The 20,834-nt window shown below is 52.3% G+C and overlaps 1 protein-coding gene across 1 annotated transcript in view; it reads right to left on the bottom strand.

Annotated features, from left to right (window-relative positions):
* SHANK2 (SH3 and multiple ankyrin repeat domains 2) overlaps positions 1–19,640 on the bottom strand; it is a 563,331-nt gene extending 543,691 nt beyond the window's left edge. The window contains exon 1 of the mRNA XM_010837814.1: positions 17,736–19,640. The gene's annotated coding sequence lies outside the window, so the exon portion shown is untranslated. The remainder of the gene's footprint in view (positions 1–17,735) is intronic.
* Between the last annotated feature and the right edge of the window lie 1,194 nt (positions 19,641–20,834).

Below are 20,834 nucleotides of genomic sequence, written 5' to 3'. Positions count from 1 at the left end.
GGATGAGGAGGAAAGCAGGAAAACACCTCCATCAGCTTCTGTCCCAGCACCTTTCTGAGGCTGACCTTCCCGCGACCCTCCGGGAGTGCCAGAGTGTGGACAGCGCCTCGCCACTGTACTGTCTGTGCCACGGCTTAAAAGTCTGGGGAGGCAAGAACGTGACTTCACCTGATCTACCCATTCTCCCGACGAGAAAACTGAGGCCGGGCTCCCAGAGCTGCTGAGCAGCCCCGCCTGGACCAGAGCTCCCACTCCTGCCTTTCTGCCATGGCCCCTCCGCTCCCTCTAAAAATCGCTCATCACAAAAGAAGACCCTGTGGGTCCCTGACCTCCGGAGAACACTCTCAACTCTGCTTCTGCTCTGGCTCCATGACAGAGAGGGCAGAAGTGCAGGTGCAAACGAGCCTCATAACAGCTACCACGTGAGATCACTCAGGAGCAAAGTTAAAGTATTAATTACGCCCGCCAGCTGAACCACAGAGCCCGTGACCCCTGAAAGCGTGAAACCCCAGCTGGGCCCTGGCTCGTGAGTGTGATGGCGACCAGCAGCGGGGGGACTAGATGCAGACAGGGCTGCCCCTAACCCACCCAGGGCACGCGCCTCCTAGTGCCCTGGCCTTGGCCAGTCTACTCGCTTCAGCCAAACGGGCCAGAGCAAAGGGACACACGGGCGCTTGCTCCCTCTTGCTGTTCTCAGGGACCCTGAGACCTCCCAGGGACCAGGCCAGGCTGGCCTGCCAGAGGGGGGCGGCGAGAGCTGGATGACGCCGTTACCACCCACCCCCAGCCAACAACTAGCCCACCCTAGCGACGTGAGTGACGCCTGCTCACCAGCCGACCACGGCTGAACTCAGTGACCACAAGAAGCACCCATCCCCCTCCTGCTCAAATGGTGAGATAAATAAACCAGGGGCTGGCAAACGGCTGCGCGTGGGCCAAATGCGGCCCACGGCTTGTTGCTCTAAATAAAGTTTTATTGGGGCACAGCCATGACCGTTTGTTCGCAAAATGCCCATGACTGCTGTTGCTTTGTAGAGAGACTTTACAGCATAAAGCAAAAAACGTTTACTCTCCGGCCCTGAAATGAGCAGTTCTCATTTTACCCTACGTTCTGCAGGCTTTTGTTACGCAGGTTGGTAGCTGACAGACCGCCATCTAATTGTTACTGATCAGGTCGGGGTGACCAGCCCCACACGGTGGAGGAGCAGGTGACGCCCAAGGTCACACAGGTGGTTCACGCAGGCAGCGGCCACAAAGCAGAGCGGAGCTGTGGCTTGTCCAACACCAAAGGCCCTACCTGCCCTGCCACAGTGCAGGCTTTCCAGAAAGGGCTCCTACCAGGATCACTGATTTAATACATACTCCACCCCACCTTCCAGGCCCTCCCCTCCCTCTTCAATAAACAACTGCAGGATAAAGTTTCAAATGAACCAAAAGCATTGCCAAAAAGACCCACTTGGAACAGTCCCCACCTCTCCCTGGAGATCCTGGGGGTGGGGGGGGTGTCAGCCCCGCTGGGAGCCCCCCAGGGACCTCCCCAATGCACCAGGGAGCAGAGGAGCTCGGATGGGTCCCCAAGGCTTTCGAGGACCCCTGCAGGGGCAACTGGTACCCAGAGAGGTTGCTGGGTCCCTGCCCCCACACTGTCACCCTGAGCCCCCCATAAACCCAATGCACTCACAGCTCAGACCAGAAGCTGTGCAGAGACCAGACGGGGCAGGAATCCACAACAGGGCCTGCACGGGAGGTGCCAGCAGGAGAGCGGAAGGGAGTTCACCGACTCGACCCGCACGTGGCCCGGGTCCAATCGGAACAGCTCGAGCAGACAGGTGTTGCCAACGACGGTGATGTGAGCACCTCACGGCACACGCAGGCGGATCTCCATGAGATGGGCTGGGACCTGGCACCCTTTGCCACCGTGCCCACACCTGGACGCACCTCTACTCCAGCAAAAAACCATCGGGAACTGAAAACAGCACTGCACGGGCAGTTGGGGCAAATCCTGCACGAAAGATACAAAGAGACCAAAAAACCCAACTGCCACTTCTGAAGAGCAGGGAGCAAGAGCAGGGCACTGGGCAAGCCCCACACTCACCACCACCGAATGGGCAGGCAGACCACCTAAGCCACCCGTGTGACCCCGGACACACCTACCCTCACCTCATGTAAGCAACTAGCTCCTTCCCCCTCAGCGAAGAAGCAAGGGAACCTGCCGGTTGTTCCTGCTCCCCCTGCTGCAGCAGGGGCCCCAGTAAAGACCCTGTGTGGCCTCTGATCAATTTCTATTGATTAAGAAGGCCAAGAACCCTGGTCAGTAACAACAGTCTCAACTTTATGTAGGGGGTTTCATTTAATGGTCAACGTCGCCAGAGATATGTCATTACCCCATTTTCAGGAAGAAGAAACTGAGGCCCAGAGAGGTCAGCTGGCTGGCCCAAGGTCACACAGCAGTCACGTGTCAGAGCACAGGCACCACCTGCTTGGAGGACACCAGAGCATGCATGGGGGGGGGGCAGTCAAATACTCCCCAAAGCTGCAAAGACTCAGGAGCAGGAACAGAGACATAAAATCACGGGAGCCCTGCTCCATCCTGGGCCGCGATACTCCCCACACGGACACTGGACACCCCCGACCACAGCCTTGGAGGAGGATGCTCTGATCACTACACACACACATTCCTGCCAAGACAAAGGCACCGTCCAGGCTCTGGGACTGCTGGAGTCAGAAGGATGCTCAAGAAGCTGAACCTGCCTTCATCCTCGTCCCTCCTCCCAGAGGTTGGGGGACGGGGCTACCCAAACACAGAGGCGCTGGGCAGACTTCACAGTAAGTGGTCAGCAGAGACATCAGGATGGCCAGACACTGGGGGAGAGATGCAGGACAAAACACTCACATCCCTCCAGCTCTGAGGCTGTCCTGGTCAAAGCACAAAGGCACCTGCTGGGCTCAAAACCCCAGTCACTGCACCTCTCTGGGCCTCAGTTTCCCCTTCTGTAAAATGGGTATAAAAATACTTCCTCCACCCCCAGGGTGGACTGTGAAGACGCCACGAGATCACAGGCATGGAAGTGCCTGGCACAGGTAGGCAACGACATGTATTCTGACAAAAGCTGGTAATAAAATGCAAATAATAATAAGCTACCCACAATAATGCAATAAAATGCAAATAATAATAATCAAGCTACCCACAAAGATATACATAACTTTTTTATTGTTTTATCTTATTCTATTCTATGTGACGGCATTGTTTATTACAACGTAATTAAGTAAGCCCGGTAAAGAAATCATTTTTGCCTCAAGACGTGGAGCATCGTGGCGCTGGCTGAGTGGTCCGTTACCCTGGAGGTATTTCCTGTCTTCTGGGAAAGCCCCAAAGCACCCCTCCTTCCCACAGGTCACTGACCCCACAGCCAAGCACGGGTCACGTTTCACTGGGGAATCTGTGCATTTCAGGTGACTGCACACCCCGGCGGCCTGAGCGCTGTGCAGACACTCCGGTGGAGGCCAGAAAACTGTCCGTGTGTCCAGGGGCAGCAGCGAATGTTACATAATAATAATCCTGTTCTGTCCAGGGGCAGCAGCGAATGTTAGATAACGATGCTACTACTCCCAGGCACTTCCGGTAAGAATCCAGGTGTTTTGGGGTTTTTTGAGAATAAACCCCAAAAGTTATTTCACTGGGCCTGGTCTGGGTGGAGTGTCTACACTAACCCACACGGGCCTCAGGGTTTAGGGGAAGCCGCTCAGCCCTGGGGGTCGGGGTCCCGCGGGAAACCTACTGGGACTTGTCTAGGTCCCGTCTCCTTTCTGAGGCCCAGTGTTCTCCCAAAGGCTGGACCTGGGCCCCCAGCACCAGCATTCTGGAACCCTGATCCACCCTGGTTAGTTCTGGGGTCCCCTCTGCCCCCAGTTTCTCTGAGAGGTGGGATTGAGCCCACCCTGGAGTAGAAACTGACAAAAGAGAAGTTCTCACCTCTCTCCCTGTTCCTCCAATGAAGTCCTACTACTGAACCCAGGAATCACCTCTGCAGAAAGGGGGCTCCATCTGAGAACAACACGGAGGGATGCCAGGTGGAAGCAGGAGGGACTTGGGGCGGGGGCGGGGGCAGGGGACAAAGAAATAAGGAAGCCGATCCCAGCCCGCAGTGAGGGACAGCTACAGAATTGAAGCCACAAATGTAATTTTCAATTCCCAAGTAGCCATGTTTCAAACAGAAAAAAGAAGAAAACCAGTTGAAATGAATATTTATAATATATTTTCCGGAATTCAAGACATGTTAAACACTGACATTTCAACTTGCGGCACTAGCCACGTTTCAAGGGCTCAATAGCTCCATGGGGCTGGCACCACCATACTGAACGAACACAGCTGATCGGCGCCAACCTGGGTGTCTCGCCCAGAAGGCAACAGTCCCGTACGCACAAGGTAAGGCACTGGCTCAGCGGTCCGGCATCGCCTTGGACTGGCTGAGCCCGCGGGTCCGGCCTGTCTAAGCTTGATCCTCCCCGATGGGGAGCCCTGAGCTGACCCATCCCTCTGAACGGACTCCTTTTCTCAACCACAAGAGGGAATGCTTTGCAACGTGGCTGCGTGCGGTCTAGAGGAGATCGTATCGCTGAGCATCAAAGCTTCCTTCGGGGGACTGTAAACATTCATGGTGGACTTGGAGCCACATCGACAGAAAAGCAATCCCCAGACGACTCTCGAGCCGGAGCCACGACAGAGCGGGAGGGGCTGAGCCAGCAGGCCAGGGGGCGGGTCCTCCGGTGCTGAGACAGACAAACTGGATCCACACGGGTACCAGACACAAGGGCTAAGTCCTGATGGAAGAAATAACACACGAGTGCACAGCAAAACACGGAAATGATCACAAGAGAGCAGATGCCTCATGGCAATGGGCTCGGAATGACTCGGAACAGAAATCCTGGGACATCAGAAGGCAGTCAGTGAATGAATCCGTTCAGTCAAGGCCATGGTTTTTCCAATGGTCATATACACATGTGAGAGCTGGACCATCAAGAAGGCTTAGTGCTGAGGAATTGATGCTTTTGAACTGTGGTGCTGGAGAAGACTCTTGAGAGTCCCTTGGACTGCAAGGAGATCCAACCAGTCCATTCTGAAAGAAGTCAACCCTGAAAATCCATTGGAAGGACTGATGCTGAAGCTGAAGCTCCAATCCTTTGGCCACCTGATAAGAAGAGCAAACTCACTGGAAAAGACCCTGATGCTGGGAAAGATTGAGGGCAGAAGGAGAAAGGGGCAACAGAGGATGAGATGGCTGGATGGCATCGCTGACTCAACGGACATGAGTTTGAGCAAACTCCGGTAGATGGTGAAGGACAGGGAAGCCTGGCGTGCTACAGTCCATGGGGTCACAGAGAGTTGGACACGACTTGGCAACTGACCAGTGGAGTGAATCAGCGATATCATGCAGGAGGCCACTCTCCAGCCCGGTGCCCTCCTCGGTCCTGTCCTAGTCCCGGATGGACCCTCAGAGGGGAGACCCAGATTCCCAGGCAGAAGCGCCTTTCCTCCCTGCGGGTGGGAACACTAGACGTGGAACTTCTCTGGCGTGTGAGGTCACCCCTGCCTTGTGGAGACACTCAGGAGGAAAGATGGGCCTCTTCCTGTAAGAAAGTAATCTGGCTAAGGACAGTGGTGAGAGAGTCTCAGCTTTGCCATCCTGAGACCAGATGGGCCTTGGGCTGCTCACTGCTTTAAAACGTGACTTCTGAAAGGAGGGACTGGAATACCCACATTCCCGGCAGCATCACTCGAAACAGCCAAAAGGTGGATACAACGGAGTGTCCATGGACGGATGAACAGATAGACAAAATGTGGTCCATCCACACAACGGAAGGTGGTGCTTGTTCAGTCGCTCAGTCCCGTCTGACTCTTCTGCAACCCCATGGACTGTAGCCCGCCAGGCTCTTCTGTCCATGGGATTTCCCAGGCAGGAATACTGGAGTGGGTGGCTATTCCCTTCTCCTGGGGATCTTTCCCATCCAAGACAAAACCCAAGTCTCCTTGGCAAGTGGATTCTTCACCACTGAGCCACCAGGGATTATTAAGCCTTAATATGCTATGCTATGCTAAGTCACTTCAGTCGTGTCCGACTCTGTGCGACCCCATAGACGGCAGCCCACCAGGCTCCCCCGTCCCTGGGATTCTCCAGGCAAGAACACTGGAGTGGACTGCCATTTCCTTCTCCAATGCATGAAAGTGAAAAGTGAAAGTGAAGTCGCTCAGTCGTGTCCAACTCTTCTCGACCCCATGGATTGCAGCCTAACAGGCTCCTCCGTCCATGGGATTTTCCAAGCAAGAGTACTGGTGTGGGGTGCCATTGCCTTCTCCGATTAAGCCTTAATAAGGAAGGAAATTCGGACACAAGCCACAGCGTGAATGAACCTGGAGGACACTATGCCCAGTGAAATAAGCCAGACACAGAAGGAGGTACTGTATGTTTTTACTTACATGAGGACTACAGTCATCAAATCCACAGAGACAGAGAGCAGAATGGTGGGGGCCAGGGGCTGGGGGAGGAGACGGGCAGTGAGTGTTTATGGGGACAAAGTGTAGATGGACGATGGAAGGCTCTGGAGATGGATGGTGTGATGGTCGTATGACAGTGTGAGTGCTCTTAATGCCACTGAGTTGTGGGACTAACATGGCTCAGTCAGTGAGTCAGGTCAGTCGCTCAGTCATGTCTGACTCTTTGTGACCCCATGGACTGCAGTACACCAGGCTTCCCCATCCTTCACCATCTCCTGGAGCTTCTCAAACTCATGTCCGTTGAGTCAGTGATGCCATCCACCCGTCTCATCCTCTGTCTCCCCCTTCTCCTCCTGCCTTCAATCTTTCCCAGCATCAGGGTCTTTTCCAATGAGTTGGCTCTTCGCATCACGTGGCCAAAGGATTGGAGCTTCAGCTTCAGTATCAGTCCTTTCAATGACTATTCAGGACTGATTTCCTTCAGGATGGACTGGTTTGATCTCCTTGCAGTCCAAGGGACTCTCGAGTCTTCTCCAGCACCACAGGATGGTGGGGTCCAGGGGCTGGGGGAGGAGATGGTGAGTGAGTGTCTTAACGTGGTTAAGATGGTAAATTGTATGTTACATACATCTTAGCACAACTTAAAAATGTTAAGTGCAAAAAAGTGCTTTCCACATCGATTTCCATCCAATTCCTTACTTCTCACTTACAGCTTCCCTCCCTGCCTTCAAGTCAGGCTCAAATGCGGCTCCTCTGGGAGGCTCACCGTACCCACCCTCCATCCCAACCCCCTCAACAGGCTCTCCTTCCCACTGGGCCACGGAGGTGCCTCTCTGCCAACCCTCTTCTCACCGTCTGTCTCCTCCGGCTACAGCTAACACTGAGAGAGCAGAAAGGAGGCGATCATAAACGCGAGGGTGGAAAGTAATGAAAACGAACGTAGAAAAACAGAGCAAAACATGAGACCAAAGTTGGTTCTTTGAAAAAGTCAATAAAGTTGAGAAACTTCATTTAGAATGATCAGGACGGGGAAACACTCAAATCACCAAACTCAGAAATGAAGGGGGGACACTTTTACCAGCCTCGCGGGAACACAGAGGAAGACAAGGGAGCGCTATGGACGACGGAAGGACAATGAATTAGATGCTGAGAGCAATCAGACAGATTTCAGTGAAATGCAACCAACCATCGGGCCTCAAGAAGAAACAGAAGGCCTGGGCACACGCAGACCAGGCAGGGAGCCAGTTACCAAAGTCAAAACTTCACACAAAGCGAAGCTCCGGCCCAGGCGGCCTCACTGGTGAATTCTACCAAACATTTAAAGAATTAATTTCTGAAGAACATACAGGTTCCTCCTATCAGACCAGCACTATTCTTAACAGCCAAGACATGGATGCAACCTGTGTCCATCGACAGAGGAACAGACGGAAGGTGTGGTGCACTATACAATAGAATATTGCTCAGCTACTAAAAAGAATGAAGTAACGCCGTGTGCAGCACACGGATGGACCTGGAGGTTATCACACAAGTGAAGGCAGACAAGACGAGTATCGTATGATACCACTTCCACGTGGAATGGAAAACACAGCACAAATGAACCTGTCTATGACACAAAACCAGCCTCACACACACGAAGCACAGACTTGCGGTGGCCGGGGGGCGGTGTAGAGGGAGGGCGATGGAGCTCGGAGCTTGGCTTAGCAGACGCAAACTATTATACGTAGACTGGACAAAACACAAGGGTCTCCCAGGTGGCCCAGCGGTAAAGAATCCCCCGGCCAACGCAGGAGACACAGAGAGTGGAGTTTGATGCCTGGGTCGGGAAGATCCCCTGGAGGAGGAAATGGCAACCTGTTCCGATATTCTCGCCTGGGAAATCCCATGGACAGAGGAGCCCGTCGGGCCACAGTCCGTGGGGTCGCAGAGACACAACTGAGCATGATACATCTACACGTGTATTGTACGGCACAGGGAGCTATAGTCAATATCCTGTGATAGACTATACATATGTACATGGGAAAACACCAAAGAGGATGTATACATGTGTATAACTCAATCACTTTGAGGTACAGCAGAAATTAAATTTACAGTGTCATACATCAACTATACTTCAATTTAAGAAAAAAGAATTAATACCAACGCATTGCAAATTCCTCTAAAAAATAGAAGAGAATACACCCCAACAATTTTATAAGGCCAATATTACCGTGATACCATCCCAAGACAACTACAGACCCATAGCTCTTATGTACATACACACAAAAAAAGCTCAGCAAAATTCTAGTCAACTGAATCTGGCAGCTTACAAAAAGGATTATAAACCATGACCAAGTGGGGTTTATCCCAAGAATGCAAAACTGGTTTAACGTCGAAAAATCAATTAATGTAAGACACCATATTAATAGAATAAAGGACAAAATGCAGCTGATCCTCCCAAGAGATACAGAAAAGGCTCTTGACAAACACAGAGCCACTTCGCGACGTAAACGCTCAGCAAGGAAAAGAGAACCCCTTCAGCCTGACAGAGGGCATCCGCACGGCGCCCACCACCGCCGCCACACGTGATGGTGAACGGCTGGAGGCTTCCTGAGACCAGGGGCCAGGCCCGGCGCACCTTCTCACCACCTCCTTTCAACGGTGTCCCGAGGGTTCCAGCCAGGGCGCCTGGGCAAGACAGTGAAACAGAAGCACCCAGGCTGGAAAGGAAGAAGTGTGGGAAGACCTCTCCTCTCAGGTGAAGTCTGCCTCCCTCTCGGGGGCTGCCCCGGCCCCCAGCCGCCTCTGTCCACCCGTCCCTCTGCACGTGGTCCCCCTCCGGGATCAAGACACAGTCTTCTCACCTAAGGAACTGCCTGGCTCCCCACTGTCACCGCCACACCATCTAGCTTTCCGGGTGGCTCAGAGGTAATGCAGGAGACGTGCGTTCGATCCCTGGGTCGGGAAGACCCCTGGGAGGAGGAAGTGGCAACCCACTGCAGTATTCTTGCCTGGAGAATGCCATGGACAGAGGAGCCTGGCATGAGGCTATCCATAGGATCGAAAAAGAGTCAGACACAACCCCCGCTGTGGATCGAAGCAGCTCTGGCCTGGCTGAGCCCACGTCCCACCACCAGCAGGCCCGTCCCGTGGGGTGGGGACTGCTGATGACCTCCTGGACCAATGCCACACTTTTCACTGTCTTAGCTTGTTTTGCAAAACAGCTGTTGTTTTTGTTTTTCATAAAAAGACATTAATTACATTAACATATATGGGTTTAGCTACTGTCATTTTTAAATGCACTGTTAAATATTTTTAAATTATCTTTTTAAATTTCTAACAGTATGTGTGTGTGCATGTAAGTCGCTTCAGTCATGTCCAGCTCTTTGCGACTCTATAGACTGTAGCCCGCCAGGCTCCTCTGTCCATGGGATTCTCCAGGCAAGAATACTGGAGTGGGTTGACATACCCTCCTCCAGGAGATCTTCCCAACCCAGGGAATGAACCTGCATCTCTTACATCTCCTGCACGGGCAGGCAGGCTCCTTACCACTAGCACCACCTAGGAAGCCCTGCTAATAGAATACATATCCATAGATACAACCCACATAAACAAAAGGCTCTCAGGGGTCCCTAGAACTCTTCAAAGAGGGGAGTACGATCCTCAGACCAAAAGTTGGAGCAGCCCTGTGCTACCCTGCTGCATTCATCCTGCAAGGAGCAGAAAGGGAAGCTTGGCCATCATCCCTAAGATGACAGGGGGTAGGAAGGGCTGTTGTTCTCATTCAGTCGCTGAGTCATGTCTGACTCTTTGTGACCCCAGGGACTGCAGCACGCCAGGCTTCTCTGTCCTTCGTTATCTCCCAGAGCTTGCTCAAACTCATGTCCACTGAGTCAGTGAAGCCATCCAACCATTTCACCCCCTGTCACCCCTTCTCCTCTTGCCCTCACCCTTCCAGCATCAGGGTCTTTTCCAAAGAGTAAGCTCTTCACATCTGGTGGCCAAAGGACTGCAACTTCAGCTTCAGCACCAGACCTTCCAATGAACATTCAGGACTGATTTCCTTTAAGATTGACTGGTTTGATCTCCTTGCAGTCCAAGGGGCTCTCAAGAGTCTTCTACAGCACCACAGTTCTAAAGCATCGATTTTTCAGTGCTCAGCCTTCTTTACGGTCCAGCTCTCACATCCATACATGACTACTGGAAGAATCGTAGCATTGACTGCACAGACCTTTGTCAGGAAGTGATGTCTCTGCTTTTTAATACACTGTCTAAGTTTGTCACAGCTTTTCTTCCAAGGAGCAAGCGTCTTTTAATTCCATGGTTGCAATGTCCACATTGATTTTGGAGCCCAAGAAAATGAAATCTGACAGTTTCCATCATTTTCCAGTAATTTCCCCCATCTGCTTGCCATGACATGATGGGACCAGATGCCATGATCATAGTTTTTTGAATGTTGAGTTTTAAACCAGCTTTTTTACTCTCCTTTCGCCTTCATCAAGAGGCTCTTTAGTTCCTCTTCATTTTCTGCCATTAAAGTGGTATCATCTGCATATTTGAGGTTATTGGTATTTCTCCTGGCAATCCTGATTCCAGCTTGTGATTCATCCGTCCCAGCATTTTGCATGATGCACTCTACATATAAGTTACATAAGTAGGGTGACAATATATAGCCTGTCGTACTCCTTTCCCAATTTGAAACCAGTCTGTTGTTCCATGTCCAGTTTTAATTGTTGCTTCTTGTTCTGCCTACAGATTTCTCAGGAAGCAGGTAATGTGATCTGATATTCTCATCTCATTAAGAATATTTCACAGTTTGTTGTGATCCACAGTCAAAGGCTTTAACATAGTCAATGAAGCAGAAGTAGATTTTTTTTTGGAATTCCCTTGCTTTTTCTATGGTTCAGCGTATGTTGGCAATTTGATCTCTGGTTCCTCTGTCTTTTCTAAATCCAGCTTGTACATCTGGAAGTTTTCGGTTCACATGGTATTGAAGCCTCGACTGTAAGATTTTGAGCATCACTTTACTATCGTGTGAGATGAGTGCAACTGTGCGGTAGTTTGAGCATTCTTTGGCATTGCCTTTCTTTGGGACTGGAATGAAAACTGACCTTTTCCAATTGAGAGAGTCAGTTCCTAGGGAGGTTGATAGGGAGTCTAGGGGTCCCCAAGCAGAGAGAGGTCTGAAATTCTCAAGGAGGAAGAAAGGACAAACTTTTTTTCTTTCTCCACATTCCTTAGGAGTATATAACAATAATGTATCTTGCCTAAGGAGTGTCTTTGGATTCAACCTTCTGTTATCTTAAAATGTTAATTATGGGAGTAGACCTGGTCTTTACAAGGATGTATCTTGCCTGAGGACAGTGTTATCTTAAAATGTAAATTATGGGAGTAAGTCTGATGAGGTCTTTACAACCTCCAGATGTTCTTTGGATTATATAACTTCATTGTTAACACTAGCAAGGGGGTACTCTTTCTGCCCCCTTCTGATGCCTATGTCAGAAGCTTTTTCTATCTCCTTTATACTTTAATAAAACTTTATTACACAAAAGCTCTGAGCGATCAAGCCTCGTCTCTGGCCCCGGATTGAATTCTTCTCCTCCGGGGGCCAAGAATCCCGGTGTATTCGCGTGATTCAACAACAACCTTTCACAATCCTGTGGCCACTGCTGAGTTTTCCAAATTCGCTGGTATAATGAGTGCAGCACTTTCACAGCATCAGTTTTTAAGATTAGAAATAGCTCAGCTGGAATTCCATCACCTCCACTAGCCTTTTGTTTGTAGTGATGCTTCCTAAGGCCCGCGTGACTTCACATTCCAGGATGTCTCCCTCTAGGTGAGTGATCACACTTTTATGGTTATCTGGGTCATTAAGAGCTTTTTTGTATAGCTCTTCTGTGTATTCTTGCCACCTCTTCTTAATGTCTTCTGCTTCTGTTAGGTCCATACCATTTCTGTCCTTTATTGTGCCCATCTTTGCATGAAATGTTCCCTTGGTATCTCCAGTTTTCTTAAAGAAATCTCTAGTCTTCCCCATTCTATCGTTTTCCTCTATTTCTCTGCACTGGTCACTTAGGAAGGCTTTCTTCTCGCTCCTTGCTGTTCTCTGGAACTCTGCATTCACTTGGGTGTATCTTTCCCTTTCTCCTTTGCTTTCTCACTGAGCTTCTTTTCTTAGCTATTTGAAGGCCTCCTCAGACAACCACTTTGCGTTCTTGCATTTCTTTTTCTTGGGGATGGTTTTGGTCACCACCTCCTGTACCATGTCACAAACCTCCATCCACAGCTGTTCGGGCACTCTGTCCACCAGATCTAGTCCCTTGAATCTATCCATCACCTGCACTGGACGATCATAAGGGATTTGATTCAGGTCATAGCTGAATGGCCTAGGGGTTCTCTTTATTCTCTTCATTTTGAGCCTGAATTTTGCAATAAAGAGCTGACGATCTGAGCCACAGTCAGCTCCAGGTCTTGTTTTTGCTGACTGTATAGATCTTCCCCATTTCTGGCTACAAATAATATAATCAATCTGATTTCGGTACTGACCATGTGGTGATGTCCATGCGTAGAGTGGAGGGAAGGGAGGGTCCCTAATTCTGCACCGTGGGGTGGACGGCTGCCTGGCGCAGGTCCTGGCAGCCAGGCTGGCTCCCTCCACCTTGGTTTACTCCCCCAGAGAATGGGCGTGAGGACACAAGTGCCCCCTCTGGGGACTGCATCACGGACGGGGCGCGTCCACACGGTGAAGCCTGCGGGCCCACACGCTCGCTGTCACCCTGATTTTTTTTTTATTTTTTATTGAAGGATAATTGCTTTACAGAATTTTGTTGTTTTCTGTCAAACCTCAACGTGAATCGGCCACAGGTACACATATATCCCTGATTTTCACGACGTAAAGTCATCAAGATGGGCCACGAGAAAGAGAGACGGAGGGAAAGACGACTCTGGGAGCCCGTCTGGCCCGGCAGTGGCAGTGACTGCCTGGATCCCCTAATACGCCCCTGAGCCTGGTCTGAGTGGGTGTCCGCCCCCCTCAACCCAAAGTCCCTCACCAGAAACAGGCTGATGGAGAGACCGCAGAATCCAGACACCCCTGCCGTCACTCACCGGCCCGGGACACGCCCAGAAGGACCCCGAAGGATCAGGACACACCCACACAGGCAGCCCCCACGCAGTTCTGGACCATTTCCCTGCAGGAAAGCCAAGAAGCCTTGAAACCCTTGGAAACCCAGAGCGTGCCAATTACCACCCCATGTCTGGAGAATCATTAACCACACACACCAGGCTCGCCACAGCCATCTTCAGGAATTTCACCCCCAGCTTCACCTGGACTCTGCGTTCAACAACAAAACCATTTAACCACACCTGAAGGTTTGCCCCACCCCCCTTCCCCGGGCGCCAGCTTTGTGAACACCCCGGCAGTCATCCGGGTGGAGGTAAATCCACGTGCCACCTGCCATGACCCGGCATCCTGGAGGCGGTGGCAGGGAGCGGCCAGACTGTCCCCGGGTCTGAACCCTCAGGGTGAGGCCAAGAAAGAGCAGGCCAGTGGCCTGCCTGGGCGCTGGACATCCACGTGGGAGGGGAAGTCTGGACCCACTGATGCCATCCAGCCATGTGACAAGGGCTACTCTGAACCAGTGCCCTCCCATCTCTGGGCAACAGAGAAGCAAGACCTGGTCCTTTCCTGGGGAACTGCCTGCCTGGTGACGGGTCCCCCATGCAGCACAGGCCAACACCAGTGTTTGCCAGACCCCTGTCCAGGGTGATGGGGGCGGGGATCAAGAAAATCCTGAGAAACGAGCCGCTGTGCCCTGGGCTTTGAGGGGCACGGTCAAGCGGGCAGAAGCACCCCTTCACCACTCACCCAGCCTGCCTCCTCCACAGGGCAGGGGGCCCAGAATTTCCAGGAAGGTTCCAGGGCTCATTTCCCTCCTTCAAGCCAGGCCCCAGCAGGTGTGACCCTCTACCTGGGCCCCTCCCGGGACTCAAACTGGAGAGCCATGGTCCCGCAGCTCCGTCCTACCCTTCGCCAGGCCCAAGCCACGCCACAGGCCCGAGAGCCCCGGGAAGGGTCCCGGGGGGAGCCGCTCCCCGCCCGGCCAGGACAACAGGCCCTGCCTCTCTCTCTCCTGCGCAGCCCTGGAAGGAGCCCTGAGTGAGCAGTTTGGGGCAAGACATCCCGTCCACAGCGGGGAACTACCTGCCAGAACCCAGAGGTCTGGGCTGAATCTTACCCAAACCCTTCTCCTCCCCTGCAGGGGCTGCAAAGTAAAACCCTTTTCAAGGGGCCCAGTCTAAAGAGAATCAGTCTTCCCCGAAATCACTCTGTCACAGAAGGGCCTGGGACACATCCCTTTCCCCAGCAGCCCCTCCCATCTTTTACCTACCAAAAGCCTTCCAGCCCTCTCTGAATCTTGTGGGGAGCAGACTCCCAAACCCCAAACAAAGGCTTTAATTCAAACACCTGAAACATCCACCTCCTGATCGCTAAGAGAGGCATTTCCAGCAATATTTTCCATTTCTAAAAATCTGTAATGTACTTACACTGCTTGATTGCAGGGCTTTCTCAATCCAAAAGGGATTTTTTTTTTTTTAATACTTAGCAGCTTGAGGTCACAGGAGAATTTTAAAGTCAATGTATGGATATTTTCCTTGCAGAGAACTACGCTTGATCAGTTAATAAGAAACCAACAAGCATGAAGACCCATAAGCTGGAGAGGACTCTTGGGAGTCCCTTGGACAACAGGGAGATCAAACCTGTCAGTCTTAAAGGAAGTCAACCTTGAATATTCATTGGAAGGATGGATGCTGAAGCTGAAGCTCCAATACTTTGGCCACCTGATGCAAAGAGCCGACTCACTGGAAAAAATCCTGATGCTGGGAAAGATTGAAGGCAAAAGGAGAAGAGGGTTGCATAGGATGAGACAGTCAGATAACATTCTTTACTCAATGGACATGAATCTGAGCAAACTCTGGGGAACAGAGAAGGACAGGGAAGCCTGGCATGCTGAGTCCATGGGGTTGCAGAGAGTTGGACACAAGTTAGCGACTGAACAACAAAGATAAAAGTCTACGACATCAGGGTAAAACGCCTCGGGAAGCAGGGGGTATAAATCCAGGAAAGGAGAGGAGCAAAGAGCATCCCCTATAGGCCCTCAGTTACCTATCAAGAAAAGGTGGGTATCAAGTCACACTTTAGGCTGCAGTAGATATGGTTAAAGTCAGGAACAGTTCCTTTCCAAATGTCAGTGTTCACTCCCCAGACCAAGCTCTACATCCTGGGCAAATATTTAAACCTACGAAGCACAACTTTAGAAGCTGACTTGAAAACGCAGTGGGGGCACTTCCCTGGCGGCCCAGTGGCAAAGAGTCCGCCCTCCAGCACAGCGGGTGCGAGTTAGACCTCTGGTCGGGAGGCTAATATCCCACATGCCTCTTGGCCAAAACACCAACACACGTAAAAGAGAGCATCACATTCAATAAAGACTTTAAAAATGGTACATCAAAAACTCTTCAAAAACAAAAACACGCAATGCTCTGGCATGCTTTATTTGCAGGGAGAGCTGGCCAAAGTGAGTAACACACTCTTTCTGGAAGATAAATCTGGACAATCCAACAGCGTTAAGTTTGGGTACAACATATAACCCTGGACTTGCCCAGCAAGAGACAGCAGAGAAACAGAGTGTTCTGTGACCAGGTGCCCACTGACGTGTAAGGAATGCCAGGAGACACCTGAGTGTGGGCAGGTGTGTGACGACATCGTAGTGTGGCGACCTGGGATGCCCTGAGACCCCTTCAGGCCCCCGACGACGCAGGGACGTAGGAGGAGTGTCATAGGGACACTCGGATGTTGGCCTTTCCCCCAGCCCCGCTGCATTCTCAAGGAAATCGTGGATTCTCAATGAGTGGAAAGCAGAAGCCCGTGAGAATCTCGATGGCTTAATGAAGGGATTTGTGTGTGTCGGTTTCTAATGGACTCATGAATCATAATAAAGATGACTATAAAAAAAATAATAAAAAAAAATAAAGATGACTATATACCTAAGAAAACAGACAAGAAAGAAGGAAAGAAAGTGGGAGGGAGGGGGAAGGAAGGATGGATGGTACAAAGGTGTAGAGAGAGGTGGGAAGGAGAGGAAGGAAGGAACGGAGGCACTCGGCAGCTTTGACCTCTGGAGCCCGTGGCTTCATTCAGTCCCGAGAGTCAAAGGAAGCACTCCGGAAACCTCCCCAGGACCGTTTTCAAGCCCTGTCCCACCCCTCCCTGCACTGGCTTCTGCCTCTACCCCACTCCCCACCCCAGGGGGTGACAGGAGCCTCAGCTGGCCCATCCCGGGACACAACCGTCAGCTCTGACCCAGTGCACTGGCCCGAGCCCCGGGCCGGCTCAGGTCTGCCCGGTGGGGACGCAGGCTCCCCTTCCCCTTCCACCAAGACTGGAAGCCCGTTCAGTGGTGGCCAGGCCTGTGCTGGATGTATCCTGGCCACCAGAGACCCACTTGAGAACAACCACGGGAGCCAGGGACAGTAACATTTTGAGCCCTTTCAAAGCATTTCTTGTATCTGCTTTCAAAGAAAAAAAAAGGTCTATCACATCAGGAAGTGTGATCAGAAACTCTGGTTTTCACTTGCTGGCTACAGTTTTTCTCACACCATAGTAACAAGAGAAATAAACTTCTAATGGGATGAGTCTTCCCACTGGGTGACGTGTGCGGTGTGGGGGCTCAGGGCTGGGCTCTTCCAGGCTGCCTGGTGCGACCCCAGCTCCCATATTCCCTTGCTGTGTGGTCTGGGGCAAGAGCCTTCACTCCTCTGGGCTTCAGGCTCCTGATCCGTAAAATGGGAATAACCAATTGCACCAATCTCTTCATGGACGTTTCGTTTTGCTTTGTTTTGTTTGACGTGGACCATTTTTTTTAAAAACTTTATTGAATTGGTTACAATGTTGAAGCTGAAGTTGTAATACTTAGGCCACCTGATGGGAAGAGCCAGCTCATTGGAAAAGACCCTGAGGCTGGGTAAGATTGAGGGCTTGAGGAGAAGGGGCAACAGAGGATGAGATGGTTGGATGGCCATCTCGAGGGACACGAGTTTCAGCAGACTCTGGGAGACAGTGCAGGGCAGGGAAGCCTGGCGTGCTGCGGTCCACGGGGTGGGACAGGACTGAGCCACTGAACAACGACAACAACATTGTTTCTGCTTTATGTTTCAGATTTTTGGCCCCGAGGCATGCGGGATCTTAGCTCCCCGACCAGGGACTGACCAGGGCCTGAACCGGCATCCCCTTCAATGCAGAGCGGAGTCTTATCCAGTGGACCACCAGGGAAGTCCTTCTCTTCCTGGAGTTTCAGGAAACTTGGATGAGGTCATCTACAGCAAGGTACAGCGCCATGCTGGGCAGACGGGGAGAAACTTAGAGTGGCCAGAGTAAGAACCAGAGCATTCCTGATAGCTCCCAGGGCATCACAGCCATGATCTGACACCCCAGGCCTCGGCCAGGTTTTCTGCGATTTCTTCCTTTCCCAGATTGGGCTGGGGACGCTCTCGGTGCCCTACAGCACCCGACGGCCACCTGCATCACAGCTCCTGTGCTACCAGCACTAACTGTCACCCCTCACATCTCCCCTCCAGCCTGGAACCTCCGGGGTGGCCCCCTGCCCCCAGCTCTGGGCCCCAGATGACTATTTGATGGGCTCATGTTTGCAAGACACAGAGAAAATCCAGTATAACCTAGATCACCTGTGAATGAATGCCCAGTCCTTTATTCGGGTGGGCGGGTCAAGGCCAGATCACAAGGGTCCCCGGGCCTGACTCTGAGCCCTTCACCCAGTCAGTCCCAGGTGAGGATGAGGGGGCTTCCAAGACAAAAACGATCAGGCCTTTGTTTGGGGTGTTTTCCTCCTCAATCTAGTCTTTCCCACAATGCAGAGGATTTAATAAAATGGCCCCGGGGGTGACTTGGAAGATCCTAAATGTTCCCTCCCTGGGGCTTGGGACAGCGTGAGGTGCAGGGAGTCTGTGCTTGTACGTTTTTCTCCAAGCTTCTCCAGCCACACACTCCCCCACCCCTGACTCCAGGAGCAACTACCGAGCCCAGGTCTGCAAGCCTGTTGCCAAGCTGGGCCTCGGGTTTACCAGGCAGAAGCTGGAAGCCTGGGGAACTGAGTTCAGCAACCAGGACCTGAGATCCACAGTGAAGGCACCCCACAATTCCCTCAGCACCTCCCAAACTGAGCCCCACTTTGGAAAAGCCTCCTGCACTCACCCGAGGTGACAAGGACACCAGGACTCTACCATCTGGAAATAGAGGGCGTAAGACAAAGAATTATTTTCCTATAAAAATCAGTGTGACTACTGTTTTCCTGCACATTGGTTAACTCCCCGCACCTTTCTCTTATTTCAAGCTTTTTCTTCTCTCTTTTTCATCACTGATGAAATACAAAATGCAGCGCTATCTTGGAATGCCTTCCTCCTCCTCCTGGTGGCATGCCTCACACCTGACCCCACGGTCCAGGGCTTCTCCTACATAGGGGTCCCCCAGAGGCCTGGACCAAATCGCCTGCCCGAGGTGACCCCTAGATGCCAGTAAGGGGGCTGTCCCCACAGCCCCAAGCACTTCAGAAAAACTAAAGAGGGAAAACCACAGGGAAACACACCTGCATATGAATAGGGCTTTCTAAAGCAATCGTGCTGGGAGCCAGGAGGCAGAAAGATTCCCTCCCCTCCCCCACCCCCCAAAGGGATCCAATTCGTTCGGAGCGGCCAAGTGCTGTCAACATTGCCCACAGGGAAGCACCTTTATAGGCAAAATCACTTTATTCGTCAAGGACTCCTTTTGATTCCAGAAGAAGTACAGCCTCTTCCAAAGGAGCCCAAAGAAGCACCAGCTTTCCACTCAATTTTTTCTTCTTGGAAAAGCAGAAATTCCCCAGCACAATAATGGAACTGGCTTCCAGGAGGAGACTGCGCCCCAGGAGTTTTACATCCAGCCACTTGCAAAGCGGCCTAATTCCTATTAAGACAGGGTCGTCCTCTGGCCTCCTTAAGGATTCTGTGACTTCCTGGGCAAAGGTCCGTGCTACCACTTATAAATCCCCCTTAAGGCAAGGCAGCGGCAGAGGATGAGATGGTTAGATAACATCACCGACTCAATGGGACATGAATTTGAGCAAACTCCAGAAGATAGTATTCTTGCCTGGAGAATCCCCATGGACAGAGGATCCTGGCCGGCTATAGCCATGGGGTTGCAAAGAGTCAGACACGACTGAGCAACACACACACACACACACATACACACACACCCCCAGAAGACAGTGGAGGACAGAGAAGCCTGGTGTGCTGCAGGCCATGGGGTCACAGAGTCAGACACGATTTAGCCCTCAGTGGGTACAAAGTTCCAGGCACACAGACGTTCAACCTTTTTATCAAATAGCACCCTTGTTATCGCGGACAAGTGGTTTGAAAACTCAGGTCTCCAAAAGCAGCCACCTCCGGGGGCTCTTCAGGACATCCCGAAGCCCCCAGGCGCGGAACAGGTGGTCACCAAGGATTCCTGACCGCGGCCACCAGGACACTGGCATGGAGCCCGGACCCAGCACCCACGGGCTCTCCCTGCGGCCGGGTAGGCCGAGCTGGCCGAGCCGAGGGCAAGTCCCAGGCAGAGACCGAGCCGCCATCCCTCCGCGGACGACTTCCGAAATTACCTCCCTGCTTCTTGGAGCTTAATTTAATTAGCGGATTGACCTCATTAACGTTGGAACTTGAGTTTCAAACAAAAAGAGGTCATGAAACTATCCAATTTACTACCTCGAACTTCCACACGGGAACCGCTTTATTTTCGGAAAATCTCTGAGGATCCCTGGGACCATGCCCATAGCTGCTGCCCACCGGGGCCCCCAGGTACCCCGGGCTGAGCTCCCATCCGGGGGCCCAAGCGACTTCTCAGATCCAGCCGCCCAGGGTCGCTTTAAAAGCTCCGCCTGGAAAGCCCACTGTCACCAGCAGCGGCCTCGCCCCCTTCGGACACCCCCAGCCCCACGGAAACACTGACCTCGCCAACGCGCCCACCCTCCCATCCCGTGCCGTGTGGGCGCACCTACGCGCGGGAGGAGGCGCGCCGCGGTCCAGCACCCTCCGAATTCCAGCGGCGAGGTCCACCCCGTCCCCGGCACCTTCCGAACACGGAGCCAGGTCCACCTCAGCCCCCCACCCTCCGATCAGAGGCGGCGAGGCCCTCCACCCGGATCATACCTGCTCGCAAAATCCAGCGGCCCCAGCTCAGGCGGCGAGTGCGCGGTAGCGATCTCCAGGCGCCCCCCGCGGCCCGGACACCTTGCGGAGGCGCCAGGGCCACGGCGCTGCG

Source organism: Bison bison, unplaced genomic scaffold, assembly GCF_000754665.1.
Source record: "Bison bison bison isolate TAMUID 2011002044 unplaced genomic scaffold, Bison_UMD1.0 scf7180017864080, whole genome shotgun sequence".
NCBI classification, from domain to species: domain Eukaryota; kingdom Metazoa; phylum Chordata; class Mammalia; order Artiodactyla; family Bovidae; genus Bison; species Bison bison.
The sequence above is the reverse complement of the archived record's forward strand: the minus strand, read 5'-3'. Positions and strand labels throughout refer to the sequence as shown.